Source organism: Coregonus clupeaformis, chromosome 12 (genome assembly GCF_020615455.1).
Source record: "Coregonus clupeaformis isolate EN_2021a chromosome 12, ASM2061545v1, whole genome shotgun sequence".
Lineage (NCBI taxonomy): Eukaryota > Metazoa > Chordata > Actinopteri > Salmoniformes > Salmonidae > Coregonus > Coregonus clupeaformis.
In genome coordinates this window covers 18,521,398-18,547,753 of record NC_059203.1, presented here as the reverse complement: position 1 = coordinate 18,547,753, position 26,356 = coordinate 18,521,398, and the positions used below count along the sequence as shown (strand labels likewise).

General features: G+C 45.2%; 1 protein-coding gene across 1 annotated transcript in view; it reads left to right on the top strand.

Annotated features, from left to right (window-relative positions):
- Positions 1–21,309: 21,309 nt before the first annotated feature.
- The window catches only part of dag1 (dystroglycan 1), a 68,322-nt gene continuing 63,275 nt past the window's right edge, over positions 21,310–26,356 (top strand). The window contains exon 1 of the mRNA XM_041891902.2: positions 21,310–21,900. The gene's annotated coding sequence lies outside the window, so the exon portion shown is untranslated. The remainder of the gene's footprint in view (positions 21,901–26,356) is intronic.

Below are 26,356 nucleotides of genomic sequence, written 5' to 3'. Positions count from 1 at the left end.
GATTTTATTTATGTATGTATAGGCAGGAATATTTGTATTTTATTATGCATCCCCATTAGCTGCTGCCAGGGGCATACATTTTAAAAACATTACATTTACATTTACATTTACATTTACATTTACGTCATTTAGCAGACGCTCTTATCCAGAGCGACTTACAAATTGGAGCATTCACCTTATGATAGCCAGTGGGACAACCACTTTACAATTTATTTATTTTTATATTTTAAAATACATTCATAACAGATTTCACAACATATTAAGTGTATGCCCTCAGGCCTCTACTCTACTACCACATATCTATAACACAAAATCCATAAGTACATGTGTGTATAGTGCGTATGTCATCGTGTGTTTGTATGCATGTGTCTATGTTTGTGTTGCTTCACAGTCCCCGCTGTTCCATAAGGTGTATTTTTACCAGTTTTTTAAAATCTGATTCTACTGCTTGCATCAGTTACTTGATGTGGAATAGAGTTCCATGTAGTCATGGCTCTATGTAGTACTGTGCACCTCCCATAGTCTGTTCTGGACTTGGGGACTGTGAAGAGACCTCTGGTGGCATGTCTTGTGGGGTATGCAATGGTGTCTAAACAGACAGCTGGGGACTGTGAAGAGACCTCTGGTGGCATGTCTTGTGGGGTATGCAATGGTGTCTAAACAGACAGCTCGGTACATTCAGCTCGTCGACAGCTCTTACAAAAACAAACAGTGATGAAGTCAATCTCTCTTCCACTCTGAGCCAGGAGAGACTGACATGCATGTCATTAATGTTAGCTCTCTGTGTACTTTTAAGGGCCAGCCGTGCTGCCCTGTTCTGAGCCAACTGCAATTTTCCCAAGTGCCTCTTTGTGGCACTACTGAACAGTAGTCTAGGTGTGACAAAACTAGGGCCTGTAGGACCTGCCTTGTTGATAGTGTTGTTAAGAAGGCAGAGCAGCGCTTAATTATTGACATACTTCTCCCCATCTTAGCTACTGTTGTATCAACATGCTTTGACCATGACTGCCTACAATCCAGGGTTACTCCAAGCAGTTTAGTCACCTCAACTTTCTCAATTTCCACATTATTCCTAACGAGATGCAGTTGAGGTTTAAGGTTTAGTGAATAATTTGAGCCAAATACAATGCTTTTAGTTTAGGATATATTCAGGACTAACTTATTGCACTTACTTTGTTAAGTGTTGCAGTTATTTCAGTTGCTGTAGTAGCTGACGTGTATAGTGTTGAGTCATCCGCATACATAGACACACTGGCTTTACTCAGAGCCAGTGGCATGACGTTAGTAAAGATGAAAAAAAGCAAGGGGCCTAGACAGCTGCCCTGGGGAATTCCTGATTCTACCTGGATTATGTTTGAGAGGCTTCCATGAAAGAACACCCTCTGTGTTCTGTTAGACAAGTAACTCTTTATCCACATTATAGCAGGGGGTGGAAAGCCATAACACATATGTTTTTCCAGCAGCAGACTATGATTGACAATGTCAAAAGCCACACTGAAGTCTAACAAAACAGCCCCCACAATATTTTTATCATCAATTTCTCACAGCCAATCATCAGTCATTTGTGTAAGTGCTGTGCTTGTTGAATGTCCTTCTCTATAAGCATGCTGAAAGTTTGTTGTCAATTTGTTTCCAGTAAAATAGCATTGTATATGGTCAAACATTTTTTTTTTACAATAGCTTACTAAGAGTTGGTAACAAGCTTATTGGTCGGCTGTTTGAGCCAGTAAAGGGGGCTTTACTATTCTTAGGTAGTGGAATGACTTTTGCTTCCCTCCAAGCCTGGGGGCACATGCATTCTAGTAGGCTTAAATTGAGAATATGGCAAATAGGAGTGGCAATATCGTCCGCTATTATGCTCAGCAATTTTCCATCCCAGTTGTCAGACCCCGGTGGCTTGTCATTGTTAATAGACAACAATAATTTGTTCACCTCTTCCACACTCACTTTACGGAATTCAAAATTACAATGCTTGTCTTTCATAATTTGCTCAGATATACTTGGATGTGTAGTGTCAGCAGTTGTTTACTAATCTTGCCAATGAAAAAAGTATTAAAGTAGTTGGTAATATCAGTTGGTTTTGTGATGAATGAGCCATTTGATTCAACTAATGATTGGAGCTGAGTTTGCCTTTTTTCCAAAAATTTCATTTAAGGTGCTCCAAAGCTTTTTACTCTCATTCTTTATGTCATTTATCCTTGTTTCATAGTGTTGTTTCTTCTTCTTTTTATTCAGTTTAGTCACATGATTTCTCAATTTGCAATACGTTTGCCAATCGGTTGTGCAGCCAGACTTATTTGCCATTCCTTTTGCCTCATCCCTCTCAACCATACAATTTTTCAATTCCTCATCATTCCACGGGGATTTAACAGTTTTTACAGTCATTTTCTTAATGGGTGCACGCTTATTAGTAACTGGAATAAGCAATTTCATAAATGTGTCAAGTGCAGTGTCTGTTTGCTCCTCATTACACACCACGGACCAACATATATTCTTTACATCAACAACAAAGGAATCATTACAAAACATATTGTATGACCTCTTATTCCAGCCTTTGGAACTTTGGTTTTCCTCTATATGGCTACTATATTCTGATCACTACATCCAATGGATTTGGATACTGCTTTCAAACAAATCTCTGCAGCATTAGTAAAGATATGATCAATACATGTTGATGATTTCATTCCTGTACTGTTTGTAACCCACCTGGTAGGTTGACTGATAACCTGAACCAGGTTGCAGGCACTGGTTACAGTTTGAGGCTTTTTCTTGAGTGGGCAGCCTGATGAAAGCCAGTCAATATTTAAATCACCCAGAAAGTATACCTCTCTTTTGATATCACATACATTATCAAGCATTTCACACATTATCCAGATACTGACTGTTAGCACTTGGTGGTCTATAGCAGCTTCCCACCAGAATGGGCTTTAGGTGAGGCAGATGAACCTGTAGCCATATTACTTCAACAGTATTTACCATGATGCTCTCTAATCGTCACAGTAATGTGGTTCTGAATATCAACAGCTGTCACGGATTCTGCCGAGGCTGCCCCTCCTCCTTGCTCGGGCAGGCTTCGGCGTTCGTCGTCACCGGAGTACTAGCTGCTGCCGATCTATGTTCTATGTTTCTATGTTCATAATATAATAATAATATGCCATTTAGCAGACGCTTTTGTCCAAAGCGACTTACAGTCATGTGTGCATACATTTTTTACGTATGGGTGGTCCCGGGGATCGAACCCACTACCCTGGCGTTACAAGCGCCGCGCTCTACCAATTGAGCTTCATCTGGTTGTTGTCTAGTGTTGCACACCTGTTTCCCATTATGGTATTATGTCCTTCCCTATTTAACCTGTTCCCTCCCACTGTGTGTTGTGCGTGTTTGTTACTTGTTTCAAGTGTTGTTTGTGAGCGGGTTTGCTCCTCCCTGTGTTGGAGGTTTTGCTTGTTTCTTTACTATTCAGTAAAGTAGATTTTCATTTCATTCTGCGTCCTGCGCTTGACTCTGGCCTACCGCATTCCACAGACATTCATGACAACAGCAACACCTCCACCATCGGTATGTATATATGTATATTTTCTGTAAATGTTATAACCTTATATTGCTACCACTGTATCACCAAAGGTATTATCTAAGTGAGTTTCAGAGATCAGTCAGAATATGAATGTCATCTGTTAATAGCAAATTATTGTTCTTAAACTACATATGTTAATGTGGGCTATTTTGAGCATTTTTCTTCTGGGATGCTTAGGCTATATAATTTTGGCAATTTAATTAAATTTACATTTTACATTTTACATTTTAGTCATTTAGCAGACGCTCTTATCCAGAGCGACTTACAGGAGCAATTAGGGTTAAGTGCCTTGCTCAAGGGCACATTTACGTCATTTAGCAGACGCTCTTATCCAGAGCGACTACAAATTGGTGCATTCACCCTATAGCCAGTGGGATAACCACTTTACAATTATACTTTTTTTTTTTTGGGGGTAGAAGGATTACTTTATCCTATCCCAGGTGTTCCTTAAAGAGGTGGGGTTTCAAATGTCTCCGGAAGGTGGTGAGTGACTCCGCTGTCCTGGCGTCGTGAGGGAGCTTGTTCCACCATTGGGGTGCCAGAGCAGCGAACAGCTTTGACTGGGCTGAGCGGGAACTATGCTTCCGCAGAGGAAGGGGAGCCAGCAGGCCAGAGGTGGATGAACGCAATGCCCTCGCCTGGGTGTAGGGACTGATCAGAGCCTGAAGGTACGGAGGTGCCGTTCCCCTCACTGCTCCATAGGCAAGCACCATGGTCTTGTAACGGATGCGAGCTTCAACTGGAAGCCAGTGGAGTGTGCGGAGGAGGGGGTGACGTGAGAGAACTTGGGAAGGTTGAACACCAGACGGGCTGCGGCATTCTGGATGAGTTGTAGGGGTTTAATGGCACAGGCAGGGAGCCCAGCCAACAGCGAGTTGCAGTAATCCAGACGGGAGATGACAAGTGCCTGGATTAGGACCTGTGCCGCTTCCTGTGTAAGGCAGGGTCGTACTCTCCGAATGTTGTAGAGCATGAACCTGCAGGATCGGGTCACCGCCTTGATGTTGGCGGAGAACGACAGGGTGTTGTCCAGGGTCACGCCAAGGCTCTTCGCACTCTGGGAGGAGGACACAACGGAGTTGTCAACCGTGATGGCGAGATCATGGAACGGGCAGTCCTTCCCCGGGAGGAAGAGCAGCTCCGTCTTGCCAGGGTTCAGCTTGAGGTGGTGATCCGTCATCCATACTGATATGTCGGCCAGACATGCAGAGATGCGATTCGCCACCTGGTTATCAGAAGGGGGAAAGGAGAAGATTAGTTGTGTATCGTCAGCGTAGCAATGATAGGAGAGGCCATGTGAGGATATGACAGAGCCAAGTGACTTGGTGTATAGGGAGAAAAGGAGAGGGCCTAGAACTGAGCCCCTGGGGACACCAGTGGTGAGAGCACGTGGTGCGGAGACAGCTTCTCGCCACGCCACTTGGTAGGAGCGACCGGTCAGGTAGGACGCAATCCAGGAGTGAGCCGCGCCGGAGATGCCCAGCTCGGAGAGGGTGGAGAGGAGGATCTGATGGTTCACTGTATCAAAGGCAGCAGACAGGTCTAGAAGGACAAGAGCAGAGGAGAGAGAGTTATCTTTAGCAGTGCGGAGAGCCTCCGTGACACAGAGAAGAGCAGTCTCAGTTGAATGACCAGTCCTGAAACCTGACTGGTTTGGATCAAGAAGGTCATTCTGAGAGAGATAGCAAGAGAGTTGGCTAAAGACGGCACGCTCAATAGTTTTGGAAAGAAAAGAAAGAAGGGATACTGGTCTGTAGTTGTTGACATCAGTGGGATCGAGTGTTGGTTTTTTGAGAAGGGGTGCAACTCTCGCTCTCTTGAAGACGGAAGGGACATGGCCAGCGGTCAAGGATGAGTTGATCAGCGAGGTGAGGTAGGGGAGAAGGTCACCGGAGATGGTCTGGAGAAGAGAGGAGGGGATGGGGTCAAGCGGGCTAATTTACTTAGGGAAAGCTTCAAATCAAATCAAATCAAATCCAATTTTATTGGCCACATGCGCCAAATACAACAGGTGTAGACCTTACCGTGAAATGCTTACTTACAGCCCTTAACCATCAATGCATTATTTTTTTTTATAAAAAAGTAAAATAAAACAACAAACAACAAAAAAGAATTGATTAAAAAAGAGCAGAAGTAAAATAAAATAACAGTAGGGAGGCTATATACAGGGGGGTACCGGTGCAGAGTCAATGTGCGGGGGCACCGGCTAGTTGAGGTAGTTGAGGTAACATGTACATGTGGGTAGAGTTAAAGTGACTATACATAAATAATTAACAGAGTAGCAGCAGCGTAAAAATATGGGGTGGGGGTGAGGGGGCAGTGCAAATAGTCTGGGTAGCCATGATTAGCTGTTCAGGAGTCTTATGGCTTGGGGGTAGAAGCTGTTGAGAAGTCTTTTGGGCCTAGACTTGGCACTCCGGTACCGCTTGCTGTGCGGTAGCAGAGAGAACAGTCTATGACTAGGGTGGCTGGAGTCTTTGACAATTTTGAGGGCCTTCCTCTGACACCGCCTGGTATAGAGGTCCTGGATGGCAGGAAGCTTGGCCCCAGTGATGTACTGGGCCGTACGCACTACCCTCTGTAGTGCCTTGCGGTCGGAGGCCAAGCAGTTGCCATACCAGGCGATGATGCAACCAGTCAGGACGCTCTCAATGGTGCAGCTGTAGAATGTTTTGAGGATCTGAGGACCCATGCCAAATCTTTTCAGTCTCCTGAGGGGGAATAGGCTTTGTCGTGCCCTCTTCACGACTGTCTTGGTGTGTTTGGACCATGATAGTTTGTTGGTGATGTGGACACCAAGGAACTTGAAGCTCTCAACCTGCTCAACTACAGCCACATCGATGAGAATTGGGGCGTGCTCAGTCCTCTTCTCTTTCCTGTAGTCCACAATCATCTCCTTTGTCTTGGTCACGTTGAGGGAGAGGTTGTTATCCTGGCACCACACGGCCAGGTCTCTGACCTCCTCCCTATAAGCTGTCTCATCGTTGAGGGAGAGGTTCTTGTCCTGGCACCACACGGCCAGGTCTCTGACCTCCTCCCTATAGGCTGTCTCATCGTTGAGGGAGAGGTTGTTGTCCTGGCACCACATGGCCAGGTCTCTGACCTCCTCCCTATAGGCTGTCTCATCGTTGAGGGAGAGGTTGTTGTCCTGGCACCACAAGGCCAGGTCTCTGACCTCCTCCCTATAGGCTGTCTCATCGTTGAGGGAGAGGTTGTTGTCCTGGCACCACACGGCCAGGTCTCTGACCTCCTCCCTATAGGCTGTCTCATCGTTGAGGGAGAGGTTCTTGTCCTGGCACCACACAGCCAGGTCTCTGACCTCCTCCCTATAGGCTGTCTCATCGTTGACGGAGAGGTTGTTGTCCTGGCACCACACGGCCAGGTCTCTGACCTCCTCCCTATAGGCTGTCTCATCGTTGAGGGAGAGGTTGTTGTCCTGGCACCACAAGGCCAGGTCTCTGACCTCCTCCCTATAGGCTGTCTCATCGTTGAGGGAGAGGTTGTTATCCTGGCACCACACGGCCAGGTCTCTGACCTCCTCCCTATAGGCTGTCTCATCGTTGAGGGAGAAGTTGTTGTCCTGGCACCACACGGCCCACTGCCTATCAGCCTATGTCAATATACTATCCCCCATAGTAGAAAAGTTGACCTATTCTATTGGTCAGCTTGTCGAGAAAGAAATAGCCCAAACAGACTCTGGGACAGCTGTGGGAAGATAGATCCCAAATTCATACAACCTGCAGGCCTAGGCTACATAAAAAAATACATACAAAAGCAATGAGTCTGATGCAACTGATCAGAATATTTAGCTTAAAATGTTGATAAGCTATTATTTCTAAACATTATTAGTGCAGCTATGTGAACAAAGGCAGTAGACTACGCGTGAATGTGGATACCAGACAATGAAGGAAAATGTAAAACCAATAGAACATGAGATAAATAGGCTACTGGTTTCAATGGCATATGGACGTTTCTATAAAATAACTGCCTGCATGGATATGGTCAGATTTTGCCTAGGCTACTTCGAAGCAAGGTCAAGCATGCCTCATAATATGTAGTAAAACTTCAGGTTTCAAAAAATTAAGTAGCTACATGTTTTTTAAACGCATACTGCCTCCAGCTCATTGCAAAGTAGCGTGTGACACTCTGACGAACCCTGTCTTCAGTTGCCTATGCATTAGAATGGCAAATGGGAAGCGCTTACCAGTTACTTATCAATTACCAGTTGAGAAATAAAAAGCAGCTCTTTTTAATCTCTTTTTGGCCCCAAAACTATTTTTAACAGATTATTGTGTTTAGAATTGTTGCGCAATGATTGGGCAACATAAAAGCGCTGTCTGACAGATTTTCTGCTCCAAGGCTCCGTATCTGTATTGTGTGCATGTTACAAATAAGATACATAAGGAATATATACACAGCCAATCTAATTCCACTAAATAATGCAAATTAACCCATAGACCAATATGCATGACCAGTCAAATGTATTTCCATCGACTGGTATTTCCATCAATGAATAGGCTAAAATGCATTATTTCGCACTGGGATTTTTCTTCTGCTCCCAGACAATTGGCCGATTCCAATTTTAGTTATTGGATTTACAGCCAAAAGCCGGCTAACCGAAATGCTGGTATGACCATATTAGAGACACATATTTCCCTCAGATTACATTTCCTTCAGATAAACTCCCATATCTACTGGGTGAAATACCACAGTGTGCCATCACAGCAGCAAGATTTGTGAACTGTTGCCACAAGAAAAGGGCAACCAGTGAAGCACAAAACATCGTTGTACATATAAACTATATCTATCTGTCTATTTACTTTCCCTATCGCACTATAAATATTTGCACATTGTTGCAATAGCCAATAACATAACATTTGAAATGTCTACATTATTTTAAAACATTTGTTAATTTCTGATTATTTACTTCACAACAACAGGATGGACACCACACCCACAGGATGGCCACCACACCAACAGGATGGACACCACACCAACAGGATGGCCACCACACCAACAGGATGGACACCACACCAACAGGATGGCCACCACACCAACAGGATGGACACCACACAAAGAAGATGAACACCACACCAAAAGGATGAACACCACACCAACAGGATGAACACCACACCAACAGGATGGCCACCACACCAACAGGATGGACACCACACCAACAGGATGGCCACCACACCAACAGGATGGACACCACACAAAGAAGATGAACACCACACCAAAAGGATGAACACCACACCAAAAGGATGAACACCACACGAACAGGATGAACACCACACCAACAGGATGAACACCACACCAACAGGATGAACATCACACCAACAGGATGGACACCACACAACAGGATGAAGACCACACCAACAGGATGAACACCACACCAACAGGATTAACACCACACCAAGAAGATGAACACCACACCAACAGGATGAACCCCACACCAACAGGATGAACATCACACCAACATGATGGACACCATACCAACAGGATGATTACCACACCAACAGGATGATTACCTCACAAACAGGATTAACACCACACCAACAGGATGGACACCACACCAACAGGATGGACACCACACCAACAGGATGAAGACCACACCAACAGGATGAACACCACACCAACAGGATGGACACCACACCAACAGGATGGACACCACACCAACAGGATGAACACCACACCAACAGGATGAACATCACACCAACAGGATGGACACCATACCAACAGGATGAAGACCACACCAACAGGATGAACACCATACCAACAGGATGAACACCACACGAACAGGATGAACACCACATCAACAGGATGGACACCACACCAACAGGATGGACACCACACAACAGGATGAAGACCACACCAACAGGATGAACACCACACCAACAGGATGAACATCACACCAACATGATGGACACCATACCAACAGGATGGACACCACACCAACAGGATGAACACCACACCAACAGGATAAACATCACACCAATAGGATGGACACCATACCAACAGGATGAAGACCACACCAACAGGATGATCACCTCACAAACAGGATGAACACCACACCAACAGGATGGACACCACACCAACAGGATGGACACCACACCAACAGGATGATCACCTCACAAACTGGATGAACACCACACCAACAGGATGGACACCACACAAAGAAGATGAACACCACACCAACAGGATGGACACCACACAAAGAAGATGAACACCACACCAACAGGATGGACACCACACAAAGGATATGAACACCACACCAACAGGATGAACACCACACCAACAGGATGGACACCACACAAAGGATATGAACATCACACCAACATGATGGACACCACACCAACAGGATGAACACCACACCAACAGGATGGACATAACACCAACAGGATGATTACCTCACAAACAGGATGCACACCACACCAACAGGATAAACACCACACCAACAGGATGAAGACCACACCAAGCTCCTCTTCCTGATTATTCTATAAAATAAGCTGCCTGAGCTTGTGAGATCAGGGGCAGTATTTTTTCCCCTCAAAGTTTCTTTATATAATACTACACTTCAACAGCATAGCAGCAGCAATGCGCCTTAGGCAACAGTATTTTGAACTGTCTGGATTTATCTTTCTGTGTTACATGTTATTCAGTCTTGATTTTCAGAGCTACAATAGCATTGTCCATAAGCAATACATTGCCCTTAAACAACTGCACAATTCTTATCTCACCTTTAAGACAACTTCTAACTACCTGACCCTGTCGACCTGTTTTGTTAGGGAAAAAACAGACCACTTAATGAAAGAATGTGAGATCGGTAAGATGAGATGTGTGTGTGTGTGTGCGCTTGTGTGCGCGCGCGTGCGTGTGCGCATGTGTGTGCGTGCATGTGTGTGTGCGTATCTACATCTTCCTTGGCTTTGTACCTGGCCAACGTCTAAAGAGCTGTCCTTTCTCTCTCCCTAGTCCTGATCAATAGGCAGTCCCAGATAGCTGGACAGACGCCTGTGGTGTGAGATTACAAGCCAATAAGGCCTAAAGCACTGATTCTGGAGATAGATAGGAGTCTTTTGTAAATTAACAAAACAAAAGGATCAATGACTTGACTTTGCACGTTGGTTTTCCCCGGAGAGACTTTAGTGACCTGTTCTGATGCCCAGGGGCCCAGGGGCCACTAGGAAGACACAGGTGGAGAGAAGAAGATAGAGAGGTGGTGGTTACTGGGATAGTAATGGGTTTCTCCTTAACTTTCCTAAAGCTCCTCGGTCTAGGGGACTACTATTAGGGTAGGGTGGGTCCTTGCTGCCGCCTGGCTATAGATGCAGATGACACCGGGTTAGTTTCCAATCCAGTCCTCAACCAGCAGCCATTCTACGTACAGATGTAGGATTTAGGATCTTAATTTGAGCAGTTTCTCACAGCAGGAAGATAATCCTGCAGCAACAGAAAATTTGAATTATTGTGTGGATTATAATTAATTAATAGACATTTTTTTCATTTTTGTAGGGTTTCTTTTGTTAGGGCAAATCAAGTGTGACATTTTAAAGTGGAAATTACAAACTTTAGAAGCCTTTTTAAACCTTGAATGAAATGTCCTGCAAAAACAGGGTGATCAAATGTAGATCCAACAGCTGTATTTGGTCAATATCATCACAAACATTAGGCTTTGAATAGTTGAATTGGGCATATTATTGGTGGAATATAACAAATTAGGTGGAATGGCTGGCAAACACTAGCCTGGGTACCACTCTTTAGTTAATCCACTCCCTGTACTCCATGTCATGCGTCCTCCCGAGTGGCGCAGTGGTCTAAGGCTCGAATCCAGGCTCTGTCGTAGCCGGCCGCGACCGGGAGACCCATGGGGCGGCGCACAATTGGCCCAGCGTCGTCCAGGGTAGGGGAGGGAATGGCCGGCAGGGATGTAGCTCAGTTGGTAGAGCATGGCGTTTGCAACGCCAGGGTTGTGGGTTTGATTCCAGTATAAAAAAATAAAAAAATGTATGTACTCACTAACTGTAAGTCGCTCTGGATAAGAGCGTCTGCTAAATGACTAAAATGTAAAAGAGACTGGCCTTTTTGTATTTGGCATTGAGTGGAATGTTAGCTAAAGAGACTTGTACCCAGACAAGGCAAACACTGCCCTAGGACTAGTATAGGTGACTGTTGGGGTGGAACAGTCATGTGCTTCCTCTCATTAACTTTCCTACAAACCAAATAAACTGGTCAAACCCTTGATGGATTCATTTGGGTTTGCTGATGGTGGAGTGGAATAAATACAGTGGGGAAAAAAAGTATTTAGTCAGCCACCAATTGTGCAAGTTCTCCCACTTAAAAAGATGAGAGAGGCCTGTAATTTTCATCATAGGTACACGTCAACTATGACAGACAAATTGAGAAAAAAGAATCCAGAAAATCACATTGTAGGATTTTTAATGAATTTATTTGCAAATTATGGTGGAAAATAAGTATTTGGTCAATAACAAAAGTTTCTCAATACTTTGTTATATACCCTTTGTTGGAAATGACACAGGTCAAATGTTTTCTGTAAGTCCAGTAACACACTACGCCGCCAGGGACTTAAGCCAGTACATGTCCAGGCCCGTCTGAAGTTTGCTAGAGTGCATTTGGATGATCCAGAAGAGGATTGGGAGAATGTCATATGGTCAGATGAAACCAAAATAGAACTTTTTGGTAAAAACTCAACTCGTCGTGTTTGGAGGACAAAGAATGCTGAGTTGCATCCAAAGAACACCATACTTACTGTGAAGCATGGGGGTGGAAACATCATGCTTTGGGGCTGTTTTTCTGCAAAGGGACCAGGACGACTGATCCGTGTAAAGGAAAGAATGAATGGGGCCATGTATCGTGAGATTTTGAGTGAAAACCTCCTTCCATCAGCAAGGGCATTGAAGATGAAACGTGGCTGGGTCTTTCAGCTTGACAATGATCCCAAACACACCACCCGGGCAATGAAGGAGTGGCTTCGTAAGAAGCATTTCAAGGTCCTGGAGTGGCCTAGCCAGTCTCCAGATCTCAACCCCATAGAAAATCTTTGGAGGGAGTTGAAAGTCCGTGTTGCCCAGTGACAGCCCCAAAACATCACTGCTCTAGAGGAGATCTGCATGGAGGAATGGGCCAAAATACCAGCAACAGTGTGTGAAAACCTTGTGAAGACTTACAGAAAACGTTTGACCTGTGTCATTGCCAACAAAGGGTATATAACAAAGTATTGAGAAACTTTTGTTATTGACCAAATACTTATTTTCCACCATAATTTGCAAATAAATTCATAAAAAATCCTACAATGTGATTTTCTGGATTTTTCTTTCTCATTTTGTCTGTCATAGTTGACGTGTACCTATGATGAAAATTGGTGGCTGACTAAATACTTTTTTTCCCCACTGTAGGTCCTGGATGGCAGGGAGCTTGGCCCCGGTGATGTACTGGGCTGTACGCACTACCCTTTGTAGCTCCTTGCGGACGGATGCCAAGCAGTTGCCATACCGAGCGGTGATGCTGCTAGTCAAGTTGATCTCAATGGTGCAGCTCTATAACTTTTTGAGGATCTGAGGACCCATCCCAAATCGTTTCAGCCTCCTGAGAGGGAAGAGGCATTGTTCTGAGGGGGAATAGGTTTTGTCGTGCCCTCTTCACGACTGTGTTGGAGGTGTTTAGACCATGATACAGTGAGGGAAAAAAGTATTTGATCCCCTGCTGATTTTGTAAGTTTGCCCACTGACAAAGATATCATCAGTCTATAATTTTAATTGTAGGTTTATTTGAACAGTGAGAGACAGAATAACAACAAAAAAATCCAGAAAAATGCATGTCAAAAATGTTATAAATTGATTTGCATTTTAATGAGGGAAATAAGTATTTGACCCCCTCTCAATCAGAAAGATTTCTGGCGACCAGGTGTCTTTTATACAGGTAACGAGCTGAGATTAGGAGCACACTCTTAAAGGGAGTGCTCCTAATCTCAGTTTGTTACCTGTATAAAAGACACCTGTCCACAGAAGCAATCAATCAATCAGATTCCAAACTCTCCACCATGGCCAAGACCAAAGAGCTCTCCAAGGATGTCAGGGATAAGATTGTAGACCTACACAAGGCTGGAATGGGCTACAAGACCATCTCCAAGCAGCTTGGTGGAAAGGTGACAACAGTTGGTGCGATTATTCGCAAATGGAAGAAACACAAAATAACTGTCAATCTCCCTCGTCCTGGCGCTCTGTGCAAGATCTCACCTCGTGGAGTTGCAATGATCATGAGAACGGTGAGGAATCAGCCCAGAACTACACGGGAGGATCTTGTCAATGATCTCAAGGCAGCTGGGACCATAGTCACCAAGAAAACAGTTGGTAACACACTATACCGTGAAGGACTGAAATCCTGCAGCGCCCGCAAGGTCCCCCTGCTCAAGAAAGCACATATACATGCCCGTCTGAAGTTTGCCAATAAACATCTGAATGATCCAAAATCAAGCTGTTTGGCATCAACTCAACTCGCCGTGTTTGGAGGAGGAGGAATGCTGCCTATGACCCCAAGAACACCATCCCCACCGTCAAACATGGAGGTGGAAACATTATGCTTTGGGGGTGTTTTTCTGCTAAGGGGACAGGACAACTTCACCGCATCAAAGAGACGATGGACGGGGCCATGTACCTTCAAATCTTGGGTGAGAACCTCCTTCCCTCAGCCAGGGCATTGAAAATGGGTCGTGGATGGGTGTTCCAGCATGACAATGACCCAAAACACACGGCCAAGGCAACAAAGGAGTGTCTCAAGAAGAAGCACATTAAGGTCCTGGAGTGGCCTAGCCAGTCTCCAGACCTTAATCCCATAGAAAATCTGTGGAGGGAGCTGAAAGTTCGAGTTGCCAAACGTCAGCCTCGAAACCTTAATGACTTGGAGAAGTTCTGCAAAGAGGAGTGGGACAAAATCCCTCCTGAGATGTGTGCAAACCTGGTGGCCAACTACAAGAAACATCTGACCTCTGTGATTGCCAACAAGGGTTTTGCCACCAAGTACTAAGTCATGTTTTGCAGAGGGGTCAAATACTTATTTCCCTCATTAAAATGCAAATCAATTCATAACATTTTTTACATGCATTTTTCTGGATTTTTTTGTTGTTATTCTGTCTCTCACTGTTCAAATAAACCTACCATTAAAATTATAGACTGATCATGTCTTTGTCAGTGGGCAAACGTACAAAATCAGCAGGGGATCAAATACTTTTTTCCCTCACTGTAGATCCTTGGTGATGTGGACACCAAGGAACTTGAAGCTCTCGACCCGCTCCACTTCAGTCCCGTCGATGTGAATGGGGGCTTGCTCGGCCCTCTGTTTCCTGTAGTTCACGATTAGCTCATTTGTCTTGCTGAGGTCTCTGACCTCATCCCTATAGGCTGTCTCATCGTCGTCGATGATCTGGCCTACCACCGTCGTGTCGTTGGCAAACTTAATTATGGTTTTGTTGTCGTGCGCGGCCACACAGTTGTGGGTGAACAGGGAGTACAGGAGAGGACTAAGCACGCACAGATGAGGGGCCCCCGGTGTTGAGGGTCAGCGTGGCAGATGTGTTGTTGCCTACCCTCATCACACGTAGGTGTTCCTTTTGTCCAGGTGGGAAAGAGCAGTGTGGAGTGCAATAGAGATTGCATCATCTGTGGATCTGTTGGGGCGGTATGCGAATTGGAGCGGGTCCAGGGTGTCTGGGATAATGGTGTTGATGTGAGCCTTGACCAGCTTTTCAAAGCATGTCATGGCTACAAATGTGAGTGCTACGGGGTGATTGTCATTTAGACAGGTTACCTTGGTGTTCTTGGGCACGGGGACTATGGTGGTTTGCTTGAAACATGTTGGTATTACAGACTGGGTCAGGGAGAGGTTGAAAATATCAGTGAAGACACTTGCCAGCTGGTCAGGGCATGCGCCGAAGGACTAGTCCTGGTAGTTCGTCTGGCCCTGCGGCCTTGTGAATGTTAACACGTTTAAAGGTCTTACTCACATCGGCTACTGAGAGCGTGATCACACAGTCGTGCGGAAACAGCTGGTGCTCTAATGCAGTGTTCAGTGAGGCTTGCATCCAAGAGCCTGGAGCTCTAGACCGTGTTACAAATCTAATCTGAGATGAGTTAAATGCTGTGTAATGTCATTTTTTCATGACGAGAATCACACTTAGATGGATAGGCAGAGTGAGGGGTGAAGGATTTAATGACGTCTTTATGTAAAGTTGATCTGTAGAGAATGGAAGATTAGGGGTTATTATTGAAAGATAATCCTGCCATTAATACCTGCGGTAATCTGGGAAGGCTCAGCACCTGAAGAGAGGTGTGGATTAAGGTTCACGGTAATTATTACAGTGGAAGTAAAAGCTGTTATATAGCTGAAGTGTGTCAGCAGAGGGAAAGGAAGACAAGGTAAACTACGACAGCGCTGTCATGACAGACATCACATGCATATTACTTAAAAATTCCATGCAAAATAGACATGCAAGGAGAACACATTATCAACAAAGATATGTGTGTCTTGATATAAGAAGGCATCATAGTGGTGTTATGACAAAACCTTCAAAGCAAATTACTGTTGAATTCCATAGAATTTTGACAAGGAAACATTAACGTAGACGTGTATGCATGTTAATATATAGGTTGTTGGTCTATAGCCAAGCTTAATCAGATAGAAAATAAGAAGAATGAAGCTTAGTGAACAAAGGTCCAAGACTGAAAATTTACTCATTTAGGTTGAATGGCATCTGCCTTCAGGGATCAAACAATTATCAATCTATTGATCAATTCATTATTTATTATTAATCTTAATTTTACAGTATTACCCTACCTGACCTGTAAAACGGCTTCCTAATCACAACACCAAAGGACAGAGATCACAGATATTGTGTATATATACAGTGTATTCAAAAGTATACAGACCACTTCCCTTTTTCCACATTTTGTTCCATTACAGCCTTATTCTAAAATTGATGAAATTAATTGTTTTCCTCATCAAACTACCCCCCCAAAAAAACAAATTTGCAAATTTATAAAAAATTAAAAACAGAAATACATCCTGTTTCCATTGATCATCCTTGAGATGTTTCACCAATTGATTGGAGTCCACCTGTGGTAAATTCAATTGATTGGACATGATTTGGAAAGGCACACACCTGTTTATATAAGGTCACACAGTTGACAGTGCATGTTAGAGCAAAAACCAAGCCATGAGGTCGAAGGAATTGTCCGTAGAGCTCCGAGACAGGATTGTGTCAAAGGCACAGATCTGGGGAAGGGTACCAACAAATGTCTGCAGCATTGAAGGTCCCCAAGAACACAGTGGCCTCCATCATTCTTAAATGGAAGAAGTTTGGAACCACCAAGACTCTTCCTAGAGCTGGCCGCCCGGCCAAACTGAGCAATAGGGGGAGAAGGGCCTTGGTCGGGGAGGTGACCAAGAACCCGATGGTCACTCTGACAGAGCTCCAGAGTTCCTCTGTGGAGATGGATGGGAGAACCTTCCAGAAGGACAACTATTTCTGCAGCTCTCCACCAACCAGGCTTTTATGGAAGAGTGGCCAGACGGAAGCCACTCCTCAGTAAAAGGCACATGACAGCCCGCTTTGAGTTTGCCAATAGGCACCTAAAGGACTCTCAGACTATGAGAAACAAGATTCTCTGGTCTGATGAAACCAACATTGAACTCTTTGACCTGAATGCCAAGCGTCACATCTGGAGGAAACCTGGCACCATTCCTACGGTGAAGCATGGTGGTGGCAGCATCATGCTGTGGGGATGTTTTCCAGCGGCAGGGATTGAGAGACTAATCAGTATCGAGGCAAAAATGAGCGGAGCAAAGTACAGAGAGATCCTTGATGAAAACCTGCTCCAGAGCGCTCAGGACCTCATACTGGGGTGAAGGTTCACCTGCCAACAGGACCACGACCCTAAGCACACAGCCAAGAGAACGCAGGAGTGCCTTCGGGACAAGTCTCTGAATGTCCTTGAGTGGCCCAGCCAGAGCCCGGACTTGAAACCTGATCGAACAACTCTGGAGAGACCTGAAAATAGCTGTGTAGCAACGCTCCCCATCCAACCTGACAGAGTTGGAGAGGATCTGCAGAGAAGAATGGGAGAAACTCCCCAAATACAGGTGTGCCAAGCTTGTAGCGTCATACCCAAGAAGACTTGAGGCTGTAATTGCTGCCAAAGGTGCTTCAACAAAGTACTGGGTCTGAATACTTATGTAAATGTGTAATTTCAGTTTTTTATTTTTATAAATTTGCAAAATATTCTACAAACCTGTTTTTGCTTTGTCATTATGGGGTATTGTGTGTAGATTGATGAGGGGAAAAAAAAGTTATTCAATCAATTTTAGAATAAGGCTGTAACGTAACAAAATTGTGGAAAAAGTCAAGCGTCTGAATACTTTCCGAATGCACTGTATATGGTTGTGGGTCAAGTCGGGTGAAGTTACCCATTGAAGATGATCTTGGTTGAAATGTTGTTATCGTATCAGCTAAGTTTATTAAATGATTATGTTTGTGAGCAGCAAAACAGTATAGTAGAATAGAACAGAATATAATGGAATAGAGTATAGTAGAATAGAATAGAACAGAATAGAACATAATAGAGTAGAATAGAACAGAATAGAATAGAGTAGAACAGAATAGAATATAACATAATAGAACAGAATAGAATATAATAGAACAGAATAGAATATAATATAATAGGATAGAACAGAATAGAATAGAATAGAACAGAACAGAATAGAATAGAATAGAATAGAATAGAATATAACAGAATAGAATAGAATAGAATAGAATAGAATAGAACAGAATAGAACAGAATAGAATAGAACAGAACAGAATAGAATAGAACAGAATAGAATAGAATAAAATAGAATCGAACAGAACAGAATATAACAGAATAGAATAGAACAGAACAGAATATAACAGAATAGAATAGAACAGAACAGAACAGAATATAATAGAATAGAATAGAATAGAATAGAATAGAATAGAATAGAATAGAATAGAATAGAATAGAATAGAACAGAATAGAATAGAACAGAATAGAACAGAATAGAATAGAACAGAATAGAATAGAATAGAACAGAACAGAACAGAATAGAATAGAACAGAATAGAACAGAATAGAGTAGAGTAGAATAGAATACAGTAGAACAACTTAATTGTTCATTAGGTTTGCACAACACTGGAAATAAACACATTACATAAAAACATACATTGAGCATTTATATATCAGTTCACCATAGTCGTATTAAGGATGGTCACTGCAGAGAGGATGAAGGATTTTTTTAAATCACCATTTCTCAGTGCGAGTGGCACCTTTAATCTCCGACTGAACGGAAGCATGTGGAAGGATCTGTGCAAGTGGCTGGGTGTTGTACATATCCTTTTCTCAATGTCTCTCACATTAGACACCACTGAAGTCCTTTAAATATCTCCAATAACCTGCCGCCACTTTAATCTGTCAGCACATTAATGATCCATGAACAAATGGTTGATATTCAACATTTACAGTCTACTTTCCTTGACCTGCAGGAATAAGCCTGCATGCCAACAATAAATTATGATGAGAAGAGGGGAGGCGAAATCTTCGCCCCTGTAATCTGTCAGCTTCCTATGCATATTGATGAACCATTAGCCACTGTGACCACCATTGACCATGTGACCATGTGTCTACTGCGTACACATAGAATACTGCATCATTTCATTCTGGGCACAGATTGCTTCCCTTATAAGCACCTCCCGTCTCTCTCTCTCTCTCTCTCTCTCTCTCTCTCTCTCTCTCTCTCTCTCTCTCGCTCTCTGCTTTCTTTCTCTCCTCTCTCTATCCCTCCCACCACCATCTCTCTTACCTCCCCCATCTCTCCGTCTCTACTCCCTCCATTCCTCCTCTCCCCTCTCTCCATTCCTCCTCTCCCCTACTCCCTCCATTCCCCCTCTCCCCCTACTCCCTCCATTCCCCCTCTCCCCTTCTCTCTCCATTCCTGCACTCCCCCTACTCTCTCCATTCCTCCTCTCCCCTACTCCCTTCATTCCCCCTCTCCCCCTTCTCTCTCCATTCCTCCTCTCCCCCTACTCTCTCCATTCCTCCTCTCCCCATACTCTCTCCATTCCTCACCTCCCCATACTCTCTCCATTCCCCCTCTCCCCCTCCTCTCTCCATTCCCCCTCTCCCCCTACTCCCTCCATTCCCCCTCTCCCCCTACTCCCTCCATTCCCCCTCTCCCCCTACTCTCTCCATTCCCCCTCTCCCCCTACTCCTCTCTGTGCTCCCAGTTCCTCTCCTCCCTTCAGTGTTTTGTGTCCCATTTTTATGAGGTCATGATGAAATATTAATAAGGGGGACAGCATCTGTACTGAGATGTCCTGGTGAGGCTATTCAACTACTGATTGGGTTAATAGTGCTTTGAAGCAGGGTATAGTCATATAGTGAGAATTGATAACTTCACTACATGCTTAGAATAGCTTCCATCCATTTCTTCCAATACAGTGTTATAAACCCCCTTTTCCCTATTGGGAATGACAGAATAGAATACCTTTACACTATTGGGAATGACAGAATAGAAGACCTTTACACTATTGGGAATGACAGAATAGGATACCTTTACACTATTGGGAATGACAGAATAGGATTCCTTTTCATGCAACAATACATTCTCTAGAGGCATAATAGATTTTTAGGAAGTGAAACGCCATTAGATCCATCCCAAATGGCACCCTATACCCTATATGGAGCACTAGTATTGACAAGAGCCATATGGGCCCTGGTCAAAAGTAGTACACTATAGGGAATTTAGGGAATAGGGTGCTATTTGGGACACAAACATAGTTTTTACCTTAATACCTGCAACTTAAAAATACCAAAATAAGCGAATAGGATTTGAAGCCTGGCAAACCTGGAATGGCTTGTGGCCTTTTTATTTATTTTTTAAATTGGTCTGCGGGCCTACGAAAGGGGGGCATGCGGCCCGCCAGTTGCCCATCCCTGACCTAGATGATATGAACAGAATGGCCACCTGATTATATATGACCGATACTGTAACCAGTATGTTAAAATATACAGGCAGTGCTATTATAATTATAACGTAATCTAGTATAAGAAAATGTCTAATTATCATAGTGCATTACTATGGTATAGCAGACCCAGTAGCCTATGTCAAACTACAGGCAGACCCCGGCTGTATGGTATGCATAACACTACGACATTCTAGTTCAGAGAACATGCCAAATTAACCACATGTTCTAGACACTCTCAAATCATTTTTCATCGGACACCAGAGAATGTACATGTTGATTGTCTTGTCCTCACATGAGCTAATCAATGTCCACTGACTGCACAGTAACAACACAACCTAGCTAGCAATAAACAAATCACAGCCCCAAAAACAAATAGACAGCAGATCAAATCTAAGTGTATTGGTTGCGTACACAGATTTGCAGATGTTATGGCAGGTCTATTCTATTCGATTATATTCTACTATATTCAATTTTAGTCTATTATAGTCTATTCTAGGCTAGTAATGTTCATGTGTGTGGGTCACTGTGGTAGCTTTCTGGAATTAAATGCATATTTCTCAATGATTTTTCCACTAAGCTACTTGATTCCGACACTGAATTCGAGAAGGGTGTAAATAAGTGGAGAGCCAATTTGGGGGCGGAGTAATTCGGGCGCTGCCTCCCTCACTCTTCAGACCAAGGGACGAGAATTCATTCCTACAGGGCTCCCTTCTCAGACAGAGCTCAAAGACGTAGCTAACAGACACTTGGTGTGCGCATCGGGGAGAGAGAGAGAGAGAGAAAGAGAAAGAGAGAGAGAGAGAGGGAGAGAGAGCTGGCTAAATGGGTGTAATTATACATCTCTAGCTTGATCCGGAAGGTTATTTTTGCCACCTAGCCCGTCATGTAATTGCCCTTGGCTTTCTATCCTTAGGTTTTTCTTTTTCTTTTTTTTGTTAAGTTGATTTCCAGCCCAGCAGTAGCCTACCTACCATCACAGAGAAGCCAAGTAGGACTTGTAATCAAATACCAGTGGTGCGGTTTTTTTGGTAGGTTAGGGCTGTTGCGTTTCAAAAGGGTGGTGGACCAGACACAAGCTTCGTGTGGAGACTGTCACTTTAACTATACATCTAGCGAACAAGGCAACAGCCGACCGCAAGTAGACCTGACACCTCTATTTGTAGGAGACGTCCCGAGAAGGAGTGTCTCTCTCCAAAACCGGGCTGTTCCCGTAGTGATCTTTTCAATCCCGCTACAAAGAAGAGGATTTCAAGGAATATAATATATGCACAGATTAAAAGGTCAGTTCCCGATATAAAGGGCTTTATATTTCTAAAATCTCTACTTCTGTCTTCTATGTGGCATTCGATTCTTGGATCTACTGATCGAGTCTACCGGCTCTGTAAGTGAAAGTGTTCAATTTCAGGATAAGGAGAAAATTCAAGGAGGGAGAGAGCGAGAATTCTTCGCCTCCCCTCTGTGGATACAAATATGAGGGGACGGGCAACACACGATTGCGTTTGAGGATATATATATATATATATATATATATATATATATATATATATATATATATATATATATAATTTAGCTCACGAAACTAGCTAAGTTAGCTATGTGAATTCGGTGCATGGATCGGTTAAGTGTATCAGTGTAGCTAGCTCCTTCGTGCCATTATCTACAGAACGGCAAACTTGCCAAAACCATGGCCAGAGATCTATCCAGCATTGTCTGAGGTTGGTCCTCCGCGGTAGCCAGCTAATCATTCCGAGCCTTCTGCCTACTGCTTAGCTAGCTTCTATTTCAGACTTGTTTTGCCCTTTTGCAGCTGCTGGTGTTAGTCAAGTCGATGCTAGTCGATTCCTAGCTTTCAAACTGGTCTCGAAACAGGTGCATTGCAAGTAGATATGTGGTGACTGTTCGAGATGGTATTCGCTAGCTAATAACATTAATTTACTTTCTTTATTTCACCCAATATCATGGGTTTCGTGCAGTGCTTGACTTGGGCAGGAGCCTACCAGAGCTGAGTACCGGCAACTCAAATGTTCTACTGCTTGAGCTCCTGTTCCTCTTATAGAATATTAGCTGAAAAGTATTGTGGAGCTCCTGTTCCTCTTATAGAATATTAGCTGAAAAGTATTGTGGAGCTCCTGTTCCTCTTATAGAATATTAGCTGAAAAGTATTGTGGAGCTCCTGTTCCGCTTATAGAATATTAGCTGAAAAGTATTGTGGAGCTCCTGTTCCTCTTATAGAATATTAGCTGAAAAGTATTGTGGAGCTCCTGTTCCTCTTATAGAATATTAGCTGAAAAGTATTGTGGAGCTCCTGTTCCTCTTATAGAATATTAGCTGAAAAGTATTGTGGAGCTCCTGGTCCTCTTATAGAATATTAGCTGAAAAGTATTGTGGAGCTCCTGTTCCTCTTATAGAATATTAGCTGAAAAGTATTGTGGAGCTCCTGTTCCTCTTATAGAATATTAGCTGAAAAGTATTGTGGAGCTCCTGTTCCTCTTATAGAATATTAGCTGAAAAGTTTTGTGGAGCCCTGTTCCTCTTATAGAATATTAGCTGAAAAGTATTGTGGAGCTCCTGGTCCTCTTATAGAATATTAGCTGAAAAGTATTGTGGAGCTCCTGTTCCTCTTATAGAATATTAGCTGAAAAGTATTGTGGAGCTCCTGTTCCTCTTATAGAATATTAGCTGAAAAGTATTGTGGAGCTCCTGTTCTGCTTATAGAATATTAGCTGAAAAGTATTGTGGAGCTCCTGTTCCTCTTATAGAATATTAGCTGAAAAGTATTGTGGAGCTCCTGTTCCGCTTATAGAATATTAGCTGAAAAGTATTGTGGAGCTCCTGGTCCTCTTATAGAATATTAGCTGAAAAGTATTGTGGAGCTCCTGTTCCTCTTATAGAGTATTAGCTGAAAAGTATTGTGGAGCTCCTGTTCCTCTTATAGAATATTAGCTGAAAAGTATTGTGGAGCTCCTGTTCCTCTTATAGATGTCACGATCGTCGGAAGGAGCGGACCAATACGCAGCGCGTGGAGTGAACATGATGACTTTATTTATAAAGCAACCACGTAAAACAACAAAAGACGATAGTGAAGTCCTAACGTAACAATACACTGAACTTGGAACAATAACCCACAAAACAAAGGTGAAAACTGACAGTTTAAATATGGCTCCCAATCAGAGATAACGAGCCGACAGCTGACACTCGTTACCTCCGATTGGGAGTCATTGACTACAACATACAACCACCTAGAAAAACAACCCACAGACCTGCAAACATAGAAATACACCCGACAGAACTACCAACATAGAAAAACACCCAAATCCCCAACAAAACAACATACACTCTAGCTCACATACAAAAGTCCTAGAGCCAGAGTGTCACAGTACCCCCCCCTAAAGGTGCGCACTCCGGGCGCACCAGCATACGCTCTAGGGGAGGGTCTGGGTGGGCGTCTGTCCACGGTGGTGGCTCTGGCCCCGGTCGTGATCCCCACCCTACCACAGTCACAAACTGCTTGGTAGGCAGTACCGGACTAAGGGACAGCACCTGACTAAGGGGCAGCACCGGACTAAGTGGCAGCACCGGACTAAGGGGCAGCACCGGACTAAGGGGCAGCACCGGACTAAGGGGCAGCACCGGACCAAGGGGCAGCACCGGGCTAAGGGGCAGCACCTGACTAAAGGGCAGCACCGGACTGAGGGGCAGATCCTGGCTGGCTGGCTCAGGCGGATCCTGGCTGGACGGCTCTGGCGGATCCTGGCTGGCGGAAGACTCTGGCTGATCCTGTCTGGCAGAAGGCTCTGGCTGATCCTGTCTGGCAGAAGGCTCTGGCTGATCCTGTCTGGCAGAAGGCTCTGGCTGATCCTGTCTGGCAGAAGGCTCTGGCTGATCCTGTCTGGCAGAAGGCTCTGGCTGATCCTGTCTGGCAGAAGGCTCTGGCTGATCCTGTCTGGCAGAAGGCTCTGGCTGATCCTGTCTGGCAGAAGGCTCTGGCTGATCCTGTCTGACGGAAGGCTCTGGCTGATCCTGTCTGGCAGAAGGCTCTGGCTGATCCTGTCTGGCGGAAGGCTCTGACGGCGTTGGGCAGACGGGCAGTTCAGACGGCGTTGGGCAGACGGACAGTTCAGGCCCCCGTTGGGCAGACGGGCAGTTCAGACGGCGTTGGGCAGACGGACAGTTCAGACGGGCGTTGGGCAGACGGACAGTTCAGGCCCCGTTGGGCAGACAGGCAGTTCAGACGGCGTTGGGCAGACGGACAGTTCAGACGGCGTTGGGCAGACGGACAGTTCAGGCCCCGTTGGGCAGACGGCAGACTCTGGCCGTCTGAGGCGCATCGTAGGCCTGGTGCGTGGTGCCGGAACAGGAGGTACCGGGCTGAGGACACGCATCTCAGGGCTAGTGCGGAGAGAAGCAACAGGGCTTGCTGGACCCTGGGAACGCACATGACGCCTAGTGCGGGGAGCCGGAACAGGGCATGCTGGACCCTGGGGACTCCCATAACGCCTAGTGCGGGGAGCCGGAACAGGGCATGCTGGACCCTGGGGACTCCCATAACGCCTAGTGCGGGGAGCCGGAACAGGGCATGCTGGACCCTGGGGACTCCCATAACGCCTAGTGCGGAGAGCAGGAACAGGCTGGGCGGGGCTGGCGACGCGCACCGTATCCCTGGTGCGAGTGGCCGGAACAGGCCGGGCCGGGCTGGCGAAGCGCACCGTATCCCTGGTGCGTGGAGTAGGAACAGGCCGGGCTGGGCTGGCGACGCGCACCGTATCCCTGGTGCGAGTGGCCGGAACAGGCCGGGCCGGGTTGGCGAAGCGCACCGTATCCCTGGTGCGAGGAGTAGGAACAGGCCGGGCTGGGCTGGCGACGCGCACCGTATCCCTGGTGCGAGTGGCCGGAACAGGCCAGGCCGGGTTGGCGAAGCGCACCGTATCCCTGGTGCGAGGAGTAGGAACAGGCCGGGCCGGGCTGGCGACGCGCACCGTATCCTTAGTGCGAGGGACCGGAACAGGCCGTACCGCACGGGAACACACACTACTGGCTGCACCACGGGACTAGGAACGGGCCGGACCGAACTGGTTACACACCCCAGTACCTCACGCCGTGCCTCAACGCTTTCCTTCCCTGCTTTACCCAGTTGCCCCCTTGACCTGGTAGCCCACTGAATCCGTCCCTTCTCTGCCTCCGTCAGCCCCCCTTAACCTGGCAGCCCTCTGACTCTGCCTTGTGGCAGCCTCCTGCTGCTCCGTCGCCCAAGCCATGTGCCCCCCAAAAATTTCTTGGGGTTGCCTCTCGTCCTTCCGACGATGATGGCCCTGCTGATGCCGTTGCTCCTCTCGCCGCCGCTCTCCACCGTCTCGTTCCATGGTCGGCGATCCATACCATCTAGGATCTCCTCCCAAGTCCAGGACCCTTTACCTTCCACCAGTTCCTTCCATGTCCAGACCCTTTGTTCCTGGACGCGCTGCTTGGTTCCTTTATGGTGGGTTATTCTGTCACGATCGTCGGAAGGAGCGGACCAATACGCAGCGCGTGGAGTGAACATGATGACTTTATTTATAAAGCAACCACGTAAAACAACAAAAGACGATAGTGAAGTCCTAACGTAACAATACACTGAACTTGGAACAATAACCCACAAAACAAAGGTGAAAACTGACAGTTTAAATATGGCTCCCAATCAGAGATAACGAGCCGACAGCTGACACTCGTTACCTCCGATTGGGAGTCATTGACTACAAC